Source organism: Tachyglossus aculeatus, chromosome 17 (assembly GCF_015852505.1).
Source record: "Tachyglossus aculeatus isolate mTacAcu1 chromosome 17, mTacAcu1.pri, whole genome shotgun sequence".
NCBI classification, from domain to species: Eukaryota; Metazoa; Chordata; class Mammalia; order Monotremata; family Tachyglossidae; genus Tachyglossus; species Tachyglossus aculeatus.
The window spans coordinates 3,530,915-3,543,970 of NC_052082.1; the positions used below are offsets into that span (position 1 = coordinate 3,530,915).

Sequence of the window (13,056 nt, forward strand, 5' to 3'; positions counted from 1 at the left end):
AAAGCCAGCTGCACCATGTATAATGCAAATTGGGCATTTTTGCATATACACGCACACAAATACACACTCTGTCATTCTTCAGGGTTTGTATAAATCAGTCCATGAATCTGGGGGTTCTAAATGTATCTATATGGATGATGGTGACTGCTGTGGAAGACGTCCTACTTCTGACTTCCCTGAGAATTTCTTTCATAATTATGGCAGCGCAGGCAAGAACAATCAATGATCACGTGCAACTATTGTTTTTCCTTAATATTGCTTCGTTTTCCCTAAGAAAGCAATCGTTCTGGTCTGTGTAGATAGCAGAGTTTCAAAGGGTAAGGGAACAAATTTAGGTTATTTGTGAAGCTTTTCCAGAGAGAGGTCCTCATTGGCTGACGTAGGTCATCTACTCTTTCCTGCAATTTTTTCATTAATCTTTTTTTCCCTTTTAATACACAGCTGGCATGTGACCACTGAACATAGATTATTGCATGTTGAACAGGGTAAAAACCAGTTGCTTGTTTTCTCCTCTGTACTTCGCTTTAGTAAGATGTAATTATAGTTTGTCTCAAAACCAACTAGAAATGTCTTTTGTTTCCTAACGATGGTATTTTTCCCCTCGCTTTTTCAATGCAGTTTGAGGATCAAGGTTCGCACTCTGAAGAGTCTCATCGTCAAATATGAAATCAGTTCCAGTGCTTTCCTTCTCTTTGTGTACCCTTTATCAGTCAATTCATTTTTGAACATCCAGAATAAGAAACAGTGGGGGCAGTTTGTTGTTTTTGTGGGGTGTTTCATGTAAAGAGACGGCATAGGTCAAATTTGAGTGCTGATCCTTTCAACTGTGTCAGGATGACTTTACCATCCACAGGGGGAGAAATCATTTTTGCTGCATCGAACACTAGAAGATACTGCTTTAGAAAACTGCCCTAGGTGTACTAACTGTGTTTTGCCTAGGATTCAGACTTTGAAATGGTAATTTGGAGGTCAGAAATCATCCCGGGGACACTGAATCAGGTGGATTTTGAAGGTGACTACCAGCGGTTTTAAGGATGATCACCTCGGAAACTTAAACTATATTTTTCTTTTATAAAGATAACTTGGAGAGTGATATTCTCATCTGACCACCTGGGCTAGGCTGATGGTGATTCCAGTTGGACTTTGGCCCCTTAAATCGAGACGGCTGTCCTCGATTCATTGAATACTTCTCTAAAGGGACCAGTTAGTTGCAAAGATGGGCAGTTGCAGGCCACTTGCTGAAGCTTTCCTTCTGCCTTTAGATCCTGGCATCTGCCAAGAGCCAGTTATAGAGAATGGTTGCTCAGTCTGCTAATGTGTGCCCTTTTTATCCTGGAGCTTCTTTGTATAACTCTCCTTACGGGCAGGAGAAGGAGATGGGTTGGAAGATGGAGGTTTTTATCAGGCTTTCAGTTAATTTCCACTGCAAGTTTGCTAGAGACCACAGGTTGTCTGCAGCTCCTTCCTGCAGAGCCTTCCTGAAAAGAGTTCATGGTTTCAGCCTAGTGCTGAGGCGACATGAAACCCTCCAAAGATGTTGCAAACTCCACCATGGTCCTATCCAAAATTCCAAAGGTTATACTACCAGCAGTTCTTTCTATAAATAGATAACGCATGTTGGAATAATTCATGATGGGAACTGTTTCCCGAGGACTAAGTGCTGGTGCAGATTCAAGATGATCAGTTCAAATTGAATGCATTTCCCAAGGGGATTTCACAATCTGAAAGGGACGGTGGAGCAAGTCTTTTCTCCCCATTTTACAGATGAGAAAACTGAGGTCCAAAGAGGTGTAGTGACTTGCCCAAACTCGCCGAGCTGGCCAGTGCCAGAGCTGGGACTAGGCTCTGGGAGTCCTAAATTCCTGTCTCATGCTCTTTCCCTGAGTCCTCTCTGTCTTCCTGCCACAGATTGTTACAGGTGTACAACTGAAAAAACCAGTCCACTTTTGGGTGGTAGATTGACTTACCATTTAAAAGTCTACCCAGAGACTTGCATATATTCCAGGCAACACAAGCCCAAGGGGATTAAATAGAAAAAAGAAACTGTTAACATCGGCCCAAATTGAACCAAGTCCTAGTCTAATTATTTGCTTTCGTCAATATTTTTTTAACCTGCCATGGGGCATGGTTTAACAGAGAGAATCGTTATCCATTGTGGTGTCACCGCAATCTTAAGCGAGCAGTAGCGAAATAAAGCTGCTGTTTTTTGCTTATTCTTTGTTGTCGCTGCACTGCTGTCAGTGTTTTCGCCACAGAGGAATCTGAATTTGGGGGGCGGGCACTCAAAACAAAACATTGTAGTTTGCGTGCACGGTGTTTACAGATAAAGCTATTTCAATCTTTAGGCCAACAAAATAGGATCTGATTGATTCTCTGTCCAGTCCCCCAAACCTCAAATTACATTGCTACCAACAGGCACCTGCTAATCAATTATGGGTCATTGTCTATACAATCCCAGTTTGGGAATCGTGTATTTGTTGGAGGTGACCCAAAGAGCTCTTCAGTGTTGGTAAATTGTATGTCTCTAATGATACATTCACTCGTGGTGAGTGAATCTAGTATCTCATTCAGTGGAACCCTCTGGCTCAGCTGAGCACTCAGTTCTATAATAATAATAATAATGATGGCATTTGTTAAGCGCTTATTATGTGCAAAGCACTGTTCTAAGCGCTGGACCTAAGATGAATGGCAAATTGGGCCGAAAGAGCCAATCGGATTGGCTGTGCTGAAGGGAGACTTGAGGAGGTGGAGCAGAGCTAAGATTACTATTTCATTTTTCCAGCGTGGTCTAGCGGGAAGAGCGTGGGCCTCAGGATCAGGAGACCTTGGTTCTCATCCCACCACTCTCCTACTCTGTGACCTTGAGCACGTCGTTTAGCTTCTCTCTGCCTCAGTTTAATAATCTGTAAAATGGGGATAAAGTACCTTCCTTCCCTTTCCCTTAGACTGTTAGCCCCATGTGGGTCAGGGGTTGTGTCCGACCTGATTATCTTCCATCTACCCCAGCACTTAGTACAGTGCTTGGCACATAGTAAGCACTTAAATACCACAGTTGTTTTCATCGTCTACGTCAGCCTAGATTTGGACATATCAGTCCTCCTTCCAGACCCGTTTCCCCAGTTAAAAATGGTATTGGGAATTCTTAAATGTGCACTGTTTCTAGAATGTCAGAGACCTGCTTGGTCAAGGCAAAACCCAGTGGTGCTACTACTTTTCTCAGGGACTTGTTTGGTCCAGAGCTGGGTTATGTTTTCCCCTGGGGATTTTTAGGAAGACAGTTATCTAGACCCTATCAGTAAGCCTTGACAGAAATTGATATTGCCAGACTTGAAACCCAAGAAGGAAAAAAAAAAGCAGTCCATAATTGAAATAACAGGGGTCTGTTCTAATTTAGGGGTGTTTGCTCAGAATAATTTGGTTCCTGCAGAATCACAATCCCACCTTGTTTTATCTACTTCGAGTGTGTTTTTACTGATCTGAGGTCAGTTGGGCTTTGCAGTAGGAACTTGTCAATAACCAAATTTGTATTTTTGATAATTCTTAACAAGCAAGGTTATAGAAAAGGCTGCATGTTTATTAATCAAATGTGTAAATACAGGGACTGTATCTTTACACATAATACTTGCCATTTGCAAGCAATATTGAGGAATTCAAGCTTCAGGATGCTGGTTGGAATCAGCGCCATAAAACGGACAAGAAAATTATGACTGCCATCCCAAGGTAGTTTTTAAACTTTCATTTTATTTTCATACCTTGTTTATTCTCCACAAGCAGTCTCTCCGAGAAGAGGAAAAAAAATGAATATAATGACTTGGAAAGTGTCCGTGATCATTTTTCCCAGGTCTAAGCTGGGAATCCAGAGTGTCCTTTAAATATTTATTGTTTTGTCGTCTTGTATTGAAAGAAGTCACAGAGGAGATGTTGAATGCAACAGTCATTTCTCTCTAAGGTACCCCAAGAACAATGAGGAACAATTTAAGAATATATTTCTTGAGATTCAGCATTGAAGTCCAGTCTGAACCCTGTATTCCTAGGCATGGCAGGGAAAGGAGGATGATGGCGGCAACATATTACTATCTAAAGGAATGACTGGTCTGCTGATCAGTGAATCAGTTATATTTATTGAGCACTTACTGGGGGCAGAACATTGGGAAAATAACAAGAAAACAGAGTGTGTAGACACGTTCCCTGCCCACAAGGAGCTGACAGTCTAGAGAGGGAGACTGGTATTAATATAAATAAATTATGGGCGTGTACATAAGTGCTGTGTGTCTGAAAGTGGCGTGAATAAAGTGGGCAAATCCAAATGCAAGGGTGACACAGAAGGGAGTGGGAGCAGAGGAAATGAGAGCTTAGTCTGCTAAGGCCTCTTGGGGGTAGATGTGCCTTTAATAAGGCTTTGAAGGTGAGAAGAGTGAATGCCTGTCATATAAAGGGGAAGGGAGTTTCAGGCCAGGGTCAGGACTTGGAGGGGTCGGCGAGATAGATGATGAGATTGAGGTACAGTGAGTAGGTTGGCAAATGTGTCTGCTAATTCTGCAGTATTGTACTCTCCTAAGCGCTTAGTTGAGTGCTCTGCTCATAGTAAGTGTTCAGTAAATACCATTGATTGATGGGAGGAGCTGATGCCATTTCCAGTGAAGTGGGAAGAAAAGTCAAAAAGCCGCCAAATTCACATTTTTGTAGAGCTGTAGAAAAGCAACCAAGGAGATAAGGAAAATAATGTATTTAATAGTTGTCTAACTACTCTGTTGGCAACCGACCCTGATTTTTGTATTTATAAAAATAACTTTCTTGGTCTTAACCTCAAAAAGAAAGAAAAACAATGACTTGTCTCTCTTTAGTGGGAGGTGTTTACCTTTGGGTACCTCCTTACAGTGTTGTTTGGCAAAGAGCTTTCTCAGGATTAGCTTCATTTTAACTAGTGTTTCTTTGTAGGGTGCCCAGCAAAGAGAGCGTATTACTGGGGACCTTTGACAACTCTGATAAGTATTAACGTGCAGTTGGGTTGCTGGGTAGTTTTTTGTGATTTTTTTGTTTTTTGTACTTCCCAAACCAACATAGCCAGTTTACTTTTCTTCCCTTATTTCCATCTATTTCTGGAACTATACGTTTCAGAATGATACTTCTGCTGAGTTACAAGAGGGGCCTTTCTAAAGTTGTGGAAAAGTATCTTGGATGACGAAAGGGACACAAAGCAATTAACAATCAAAAATGGTCTGATTAAAGAAGGATCTGTGACACTCAGTTTGCTAGGGGAAATATGAAATGGGTGAATGTCTCAACTGTTTATAGTCTAAGGGTGCTACACCGCACCCCCAAGAAGCCAGGATGATCATGGTCAAGCTCAAGGTGAAGAATACTGCTCTTGATTTTTCAGAAATATTCTCTTTGTCTCTCTCTCTCGGTCTTTGTGTCCTACTCTGATTTCACTGTGATGTAAGAATGACAGATCTTCCTATCAGTCAGATCCTGTCTGCAGGAACCAATATGAGGATGCAACTCATGAGTGTGCTGTAAATCAACCCATTCACCTGAGAGGTGATACAGATTCAGTCAGATTCAGGTGCCCAGGACTGTCTGTAATCCAATCGAATACACCTTAGTCAATGCATAATTCCGCCATGTACCCGTAAAAAATAGCCGTTTCAAACACAGTCGTTGTCCCACATGGAGTTCACAGTCCAAGTAGGAGGGAGCACAGGTATTTAATCCCCATTTTATTGATGAGGAAACTGAAGCACAGAGATGTTAAGTGAATTGTCCAGCATCTCACAGCAGGCAAGTGTCAGAGCAGGGATTAGACCCCAGGTCTTTTGGCTCCCACGCTCTTTCAACTAACGCAAAATATTAACTTTTACATCCTGTTGAGCTAGAAGGCACCTTGGGCTAGCATGTTGTAGATGTATTTTTTCTTGTTAAATAGATCTGCCATTAATGTTAAATTGACATGACCTTTATTCACTCTATTCAAGTGATTCAAAAATACTTGAGTTAGTCAAGTAAGGGAGGAAGGGCAGTGTTTAAGCAAAGGTAAATTTGTAGTGTTACCTTAAAGGGAGAGAGTGTTATAAGAAAAGCAGCTTGGCCTAAAGACCACGGGTTTGGGTGTCAGAGGACCTGGGTTCTAATCACAGGTCTGCTATGTGACATTGAGCAAACCATTTAACTTTGCTGAGCTTCAGTTTTTACATCTGTAAAGTGGGGATTCAGTGCTTGTTTTCCCTCCCACTTAGACTGTAAGTGCTTAACAAATGCCATTATTATTATTATGCTTATGATCATCATTAGTTGTGGTATTTAAGTACAGTTATAATACAGTGATTTGATAGTGACATTGCAGGAACATGCTCAGAGTGTTATAACACTGGATGACTGTACTGAGAAGATTAAGTAATTTGGAGTATTTCCTTCCCTAATCATTGTGGGCTGAGAAGTCTTAAGTCATCTTGTTCTACTGGCAAGGAGACTAGGCAGTTGGCACTATGAGATCAACCTTACTTTCTCACTTGAGGAGTCAGAACTGGGTGATTCTGCCATCATCATAGCCTCAGAGATGAGGAGGAAGAAGAAGAGGAAGAGGAGAAGAAAAATAGGAGGAGGCGGAGCAAAAGAAGATTAAAGCTTTTCAAAGTGTCTCCATATCAACCCTCTAAGTACTGTAATCTCTCTCTGGATAAGAAGTGGCTGTGAGTTTTTTCTGACCCTTGGCTTCCATGCAGCTTGGTTCCTGCCCATTTAACATTTCAGCCCATACTTTCCGCACAAGCATTTCATTGATCGAATCCTCAGTTCTGTCAGTAGTTTGCTCTTGCAATTATAACCGAATTGTACTTGCTAAGTGTTTTTATGGCACCGAGTTTTATGTTGGGTCAAGTGTTTTATAATGATAACGCATTTTTCTTCATAGCAGTCCGGTAAGCTCAGTTCCTGTTGTTCCCTTCTGGGGTCTGGAACAGAGGGCAGAGAGAAGAGAAACGATGTCTCCGGGCTGGCAGCCGCACTGGAATAAAAATTGTCATTCTCTGTGCTTCCAGGCCATTTCTTAGTTCATTGAGCCACCTTGCCTTTCATCAAAGGTGATAAAGTGTATCACTTCAAACTCCACCGCTAAGGAGACGAGGCAGTGAACTGAGTTAATGTACTAGATGTTGTTGTCTGGATGCAGGCTCAAATCTACTTTATCACAGTTGAAATGTTTGCTTATTTTACTTTTGCAGTTGCTACTGTGCTTCTTCAAGGCCACCATACTATCTGAGGCGTCCTTCGTTAGAGGATTAGCATCCTGTGTGAAGGATGGCAGTTGATATTCAGAAGAGTCAGTGGTTTGGACAAACCAAAATTGTGATATTAATCGTTTGCTAAGTGCAGTGGTAGATACACGATCTAAGGGGATGGGAGGGTTGGTATCTTATCCCCATTTTACAGACAAGAGAACTGAGGCCCAGAGTGGTTAAGAGGCTTATTTATGGCCACAGAGTAGGCATTTGTCAGCAATTAGATCAGGGGAGCTGGTGGGAACTGTTGCAGTGATTGTTATAGGCTTGATTGAGGAGAACAGACCTGTTACAGTTGTGTCAAGATTAGCTCAATGCTTGTTCCACATAAATGCAAGGAAAATAGCTTTATGTTGATTTAGCAAAGAATTTACCCCAACAATGGAAATGATCTTTTTGGCATGCTTCTGTTAAGGAAAACAAACATGTTTCAAATATCAAAATCATGCACCTGGCAAACAAATTTGGCAAAAATTTAACTTCACAAAGAAGTACTGACCATTCCTTCATCACTCCAGGGAATCCATTATAAAGCAGCCCTGAAAGGAGACCAAGAGGATTGTGAGTTTATTCCCGTGTCTCCTCGGCCCCAATACACATACAAACTCGTGCTCAGACACACACTGATAAACTTCAACTTTGTGGCATCATCGTCAATTTGAAGGCCAAGTACAGTTCTATTTTATCACCCTAAATCCACCAGCATTTTTCGACAGAACTTCTGCTGCTAAAGAACAGGTGTTTTTATCTCACTGCATTCGGTTTTCCCATAGCATATGTCTGTGCTGCGCGTTGAGGTAAGACCGTGATGGTGGAAGAATGGAACGTTCTTCCGACGACACAAGCCTGTCTGAGTTCTGTCTGACATGGGCAAGTCGTCACAACTTTTCTGTGCCCGAGTTTCCTCAACTTCAAATGGGGATTCAATACCTGTTATCCCTCCTACTCAGACAGTGAGCTCCATGGGGGATCTGATTCTTCTTGTATCTACCCTAGCGCTGAGTACAGTGCCTGGCACCTAGTAAGCGCTTAACAAATATTGTTAAATTAATATTGTTAATACAGTCATTAAGGTCATTAATTTTATCAGCTACATCTTCCTTAAATGATTGGGCTTGAATTCTCTACACCATTCCAGTATAAGGGGGCTAATATATACCTGGATTTCAGTTGTAAGTAAATGGCCAGTAGACACTTTCTCTTGCATCTCTTCTAGCTTCATTGAGGTTTCATTAAAGATTCCCCAGAAGCTCCTATCCACCCGTCACTGAGTGAGGTAGAGCTCAGGTTCTTCTTGACTAAGCAGGATTGGTGAGAACGAGTAGATTTCAGTGAGAGTCTTTTTTCTTTCTGGAGTTTTGCTTGGCCCCAGTTCTCAGGACGGATGGGGTCTCTTGTCGAGATCAAAGGATGAGACTTGTGCCGAAGACTACAGTGGTGCTTCACCCAGAATGGCGAGGAAAAATAGCACCCTACCACCACCTTCCCAAACATCCCTGGACACCGGTAGCTTTTGCAGCTGTCGGAATCTCAGCCCCGGTTTTGCCTCTCCACTGAACACAGCACATCGTACTAAACACTTGAATAAGGGTAACCCAGCACAAGAAGTGTGCACCTCTTCTGATCCTACACCAGAGCAAACCACCAGAGAAGACGGGCCCAGTGGATTACCAGGAAAATGGCAGTTCTCTGGGGCCGGTGTAGGCTGTGTTTGACTCTGAATGGCTTGCAGAGAGCAACTCCTTTATATCCAACCCCACTACTTGTGTGACTCCTTACCCTTCAGAGCCAGTTAGCAAAGTGCCTGGGAAAGGGTGGTCTTCTCTTCAGTGCTCTCCTTCTTCTCCTCTTCTCAGGTCTTATCAGATTTCAGAGCCTTTCCATGCCTGTGAGCCCCAGGTACGGTCTGGGGATTGCAGAGTTGTGCCAGATCACATATAGCCTGACCACTGAGGGGACTGAGAGACAATCGAGAGACAATTACTCCCCCCTCCTCAAAACCTTATTGAAGACACATCTCCTCCTCCCTGAGGCCTTTCCAGTCTACGCCCCACATTGCCCTCATCTCCCACTCTCTTCTGCATCGCCCTGACTTGCTCCCTTTGCTCTTCCCCCACTCTCAGCCCCACACTTATGTACATAACTAATTTATTTATTTACATTGATGTCTGTCTCCCTCTCTCGACTGTAAGCACGTTGTGGGCAAGGAATGTCACTGTATCTTGTTGCATTGTCCTTTCCCAAGTGCTTAGTCCAGTGCTCTGAACACAGTAAGCTCTTGATAAATATGGTGGAATGAACGACTGATGGTAGGGAAAGGTCCCTTTCTCTCCCCTGGATTAACTGTGGAGACAGCGGCACAGGGAGACCTTTGGTCCAATGAAATTGACTCCTGGAGCTTTGCTCTCTCAGCTTTGTGGGCAAGGCAGGCAGCTGTGGCTAATCGGCCCCAGCTCTTTGAGCTGGAAGTGGAGCCAAGGTGTTGGCTCCGTTTCCCGACTGTCACGGGAGGGCCCTGACTTCTCCTCCTGGTCCCCGAGCTCCAGGGACTTCCTCTGGCCACTGCTTCTCTTGCCCCAGCCTGGCCCTGGAGCCCAGTGATGTAGACGGTGGTCTTGCCCAACTTCTAGCCTGACCAGTTTGGTGGAAGGACTCCAGGGACGAGCAAGTTTCCAGGCCTCCATAGCTACTAGGGCGGCTCGGCAGCATCCATGGGCCGGTTGGCTGACCCACCTCGCAGAGCTGGGACTGCAAACATCTGCTCCCACCGTCCAAACAGTATCAGCCCCGTTCTGGTAGCCCTATCGGAGCTGGGCCCAGGGCTGCTGTCCCTTGGATGGTGCCTGCCGTGGCAGAAGATAACCACTTAAGAAGCAGTGTGGCTCAGTAGAAAGAGCCCGGGCTTTGGAGTCAGAGGTCATGGGCTCAAATCCGGCTCAGCCAATTGTCAGCTGTGTGACTTTGGACAAGTCACTTCACTTCTCTGTGCTTGTTACCTCATCTGTAAAATGGGGATAATAATAATAATAATGATGATGGTATTTGTTAAGCTCTTACTATGTGCGAAGCACCGTTCTAAGCGCTGGGGAGGTTACAAGGTGATCAGGTTGTCCCACGTGGGGTTCACAGTCTTAATCTCCATTTTACAGATGAGGTCACTGAGGCACAGAGAAGTGAAGTGACTTACCCAAAGTCACACAGCTGACAATTGTCAGAAAAGGGATTTCAATCCATGACTTCTGACTCCAAAGCCCGGGCTCTTTCCACTGAGCCACACTGCTTCTCTATTGGATGAAGACTGTGAGCCCCCTGTGGGACAACCTGATCACCTTGTAACCTCCTCAGTGCTTAGAACAGTGCTTTGCACATAGTAAGCGCTTAATAAATGCCATTATTATTATTATTATTATAACCAATTCAGTGCTGGAGCAAGGGGTGAGTACTCTCTCCTCTTCCTGAACTTTGTCCCCTTCTCCTTCTTTCTCTCTCCATCCCCCACCCCCCATTTTCTCTACCTCCTTGTTGAAACAGGGGAGGTGGAAAATATAATGCACCTCTTCAAAAGTATGCCATTAAAAACCACAACCTGAGGTACCCTCCCTTCCCCCACTGTAAACCCACAACTGCAAACCAAATTTATATCCACGCTTGAAATAGAGTTGCCAAAAACTTATCCATATTTTGAGGGTAACACAGGGCATACTGTGGCTCCAAAGCCTGGCTTAGAACGCTCATTATTCATTCATTCATTCATTCAATCATATTTATTGAGCGCTTACTGTGTGCAGAGCACTGTACTAAGCGCTTGGGAAGTACAAATTGGCAACATATAGAGACGGTCCTTACCCAACAGTGGGCTCACAGTCTAGAAGAGGGAGACAGAGAATAAAACAAAACATATTAACAAAATAAAATAAATAGAATAAGCATGTACAAATAAAATAGAGTAATAAATCCGTACAAACATATATACATTTATACAGGTGCTGTGGGGAGGGGAAGGAGGTAAGGCGAGGGGATGGGGAGGGGGAGGAGGGGGAGAGGAAGCAGGGGGCTCAGTGTGGGAAGGCTTCCTGGAGGAGGTGAGCTCTCAGTAGGGCCTTGAAGGGAGGAAGAGAGCTAGCTTGGCGGACGGGCAGAAGGAGGGCATTCCAGGCCAGTGGGATGACGTGGGCCGGGTGTCGACGGTGGGACAGGGGAGAACGAGGCACGGTGAGGAGATTAGCTTCTTTTAGACTGTGAGCCCACTGTTGGGTAGCGACTGGCTCTATATGTTGCCAACTTGTACTTCCCAAGCGCTTAGTACAGTGCTCTGCACACAGTAAGCGCTCAATAAATACGATTGATGATGATGATGATTAGCGTCGGAGGGTGCGGGCTGGGCTGTAGAAGGAGAGAAGGGAGGTGAGGTAGGAGGGGACGAGGTGATGGACAGCCTTGAAGCCGAGGGTGAGGAGTTTTTGCCTGATGCGTAGGTTGATTGGTAGCCCCTGGAGATTTTTGAGGAAAAAATCATTATGAAGTTCCTGGTTTGATCGCTGGAATTCTCAGGTATTTCTCTTTTGGTACGCCCCCGCTCTTGTGTTGAGGAGAAGCTCTCTTGCTCGCGCTTCCGCATGCTTGAATCAGGGCCTCTTATGGGGATGGTTTGGATCTTGAGGACTTCCTTCCCTGTCCAACCAATCCTGATTGCTCAGGAGTTCATTTGTTCATTATTTGATCATATTTAAGAAGGCAAGCAGTGTGGCTTAGTGACAAGAGTTCACGCTTGGGAGTCAGGGGTCATAGGTTCGAATCTCAACTCCGCCACTTGTCGGCTGTGTGACTTTGGGCAAGTCACTTCACTTCTCTGCACCTCGGTGACCTCATCTGTAAAATGGAGTTTAGCGCTGTGAGCCCCATGTTGGAGAACCTGATAACCTTGTGTTTACCCCACCGCTTAGAGCAGTGCTTGGCACAAAGGAAGTGCTTAACAAATATCAGTACTATTATTAGTGAGAAGCAGCGCAGCTTAGTGGAAAGAGCACAGGCTTGGAAGTCAGAGGTTGTGGGTTCTAATTCCAGCTCCATCACTTGTCAGCTCTGTGACTTTGGGCAAGTCACTTAACTTCTCTGTGCCTCAGTTACCTCATCTATAAAATGGGGAGTAAGACTGTGAGCCCCATGTGGGACTATCTGATAACCCTGTATCTATCTCAGTGCTTAGAATAGTGCTTGGCACATAGTAAGCACTTAACAAATACCATTATTATTATTATTATGTGCTTACTGCGTGTAGAACACTGTACTAAGTGCTTGGCAGAGTGCAATATAAAAATAAAAAGACACATTTCCTACCCACAATGAGCTTACAGTCTAGAGGGGGAGACAGACATTAAAGTAAATATAAATAAATTATGGCTATGTACATAAGTGCATGGGGCTGGGAGGAGGGATGAACAGAGGGAGCAAGTCAGGATGACACAGAAGGGTGTGGGAGAAGAGGAAAGGACAGCTTAGTCAGGGAAGGCCTCTTGGAGGAGATGTTCCTTCAGTAAGGCTTTGAAGATTGGGAGAGTCACTTTCTTTCATACTTGAAGAGGGAGGGCATTCCAGGCCAGAAGCAGCACCTGAGCGAGAGGTCGGTGGCGAGATAGGTTAGATGGAGGCACAGTGAGAAGGTTAGCATTCGAAGCGAAGTGTGTGGGTTTAGTTGTAGCAGGAGGGTAGTGAGGTAAGGTAGGAGGAGACAAGGTGATTGAGTGACTGCTCACCTGCAAGACTGTGGAGGCTGCTTGGA

General features: G+C 44.3%; 1 protein-coding gene across 17 annotated transcripts in view; it reads left to right on the forward strand.

Moving 5' to 3' along the window:
* ADGRL3 (adhesion G protein-coupled receptor L3) overlaps positions 1-13,056 on the forward strand; it is a 694,363-nt gene that overhangs the window by 574,397 nt on the left and 106,910 nt on the right. The window lies entirely within an intron of this gene.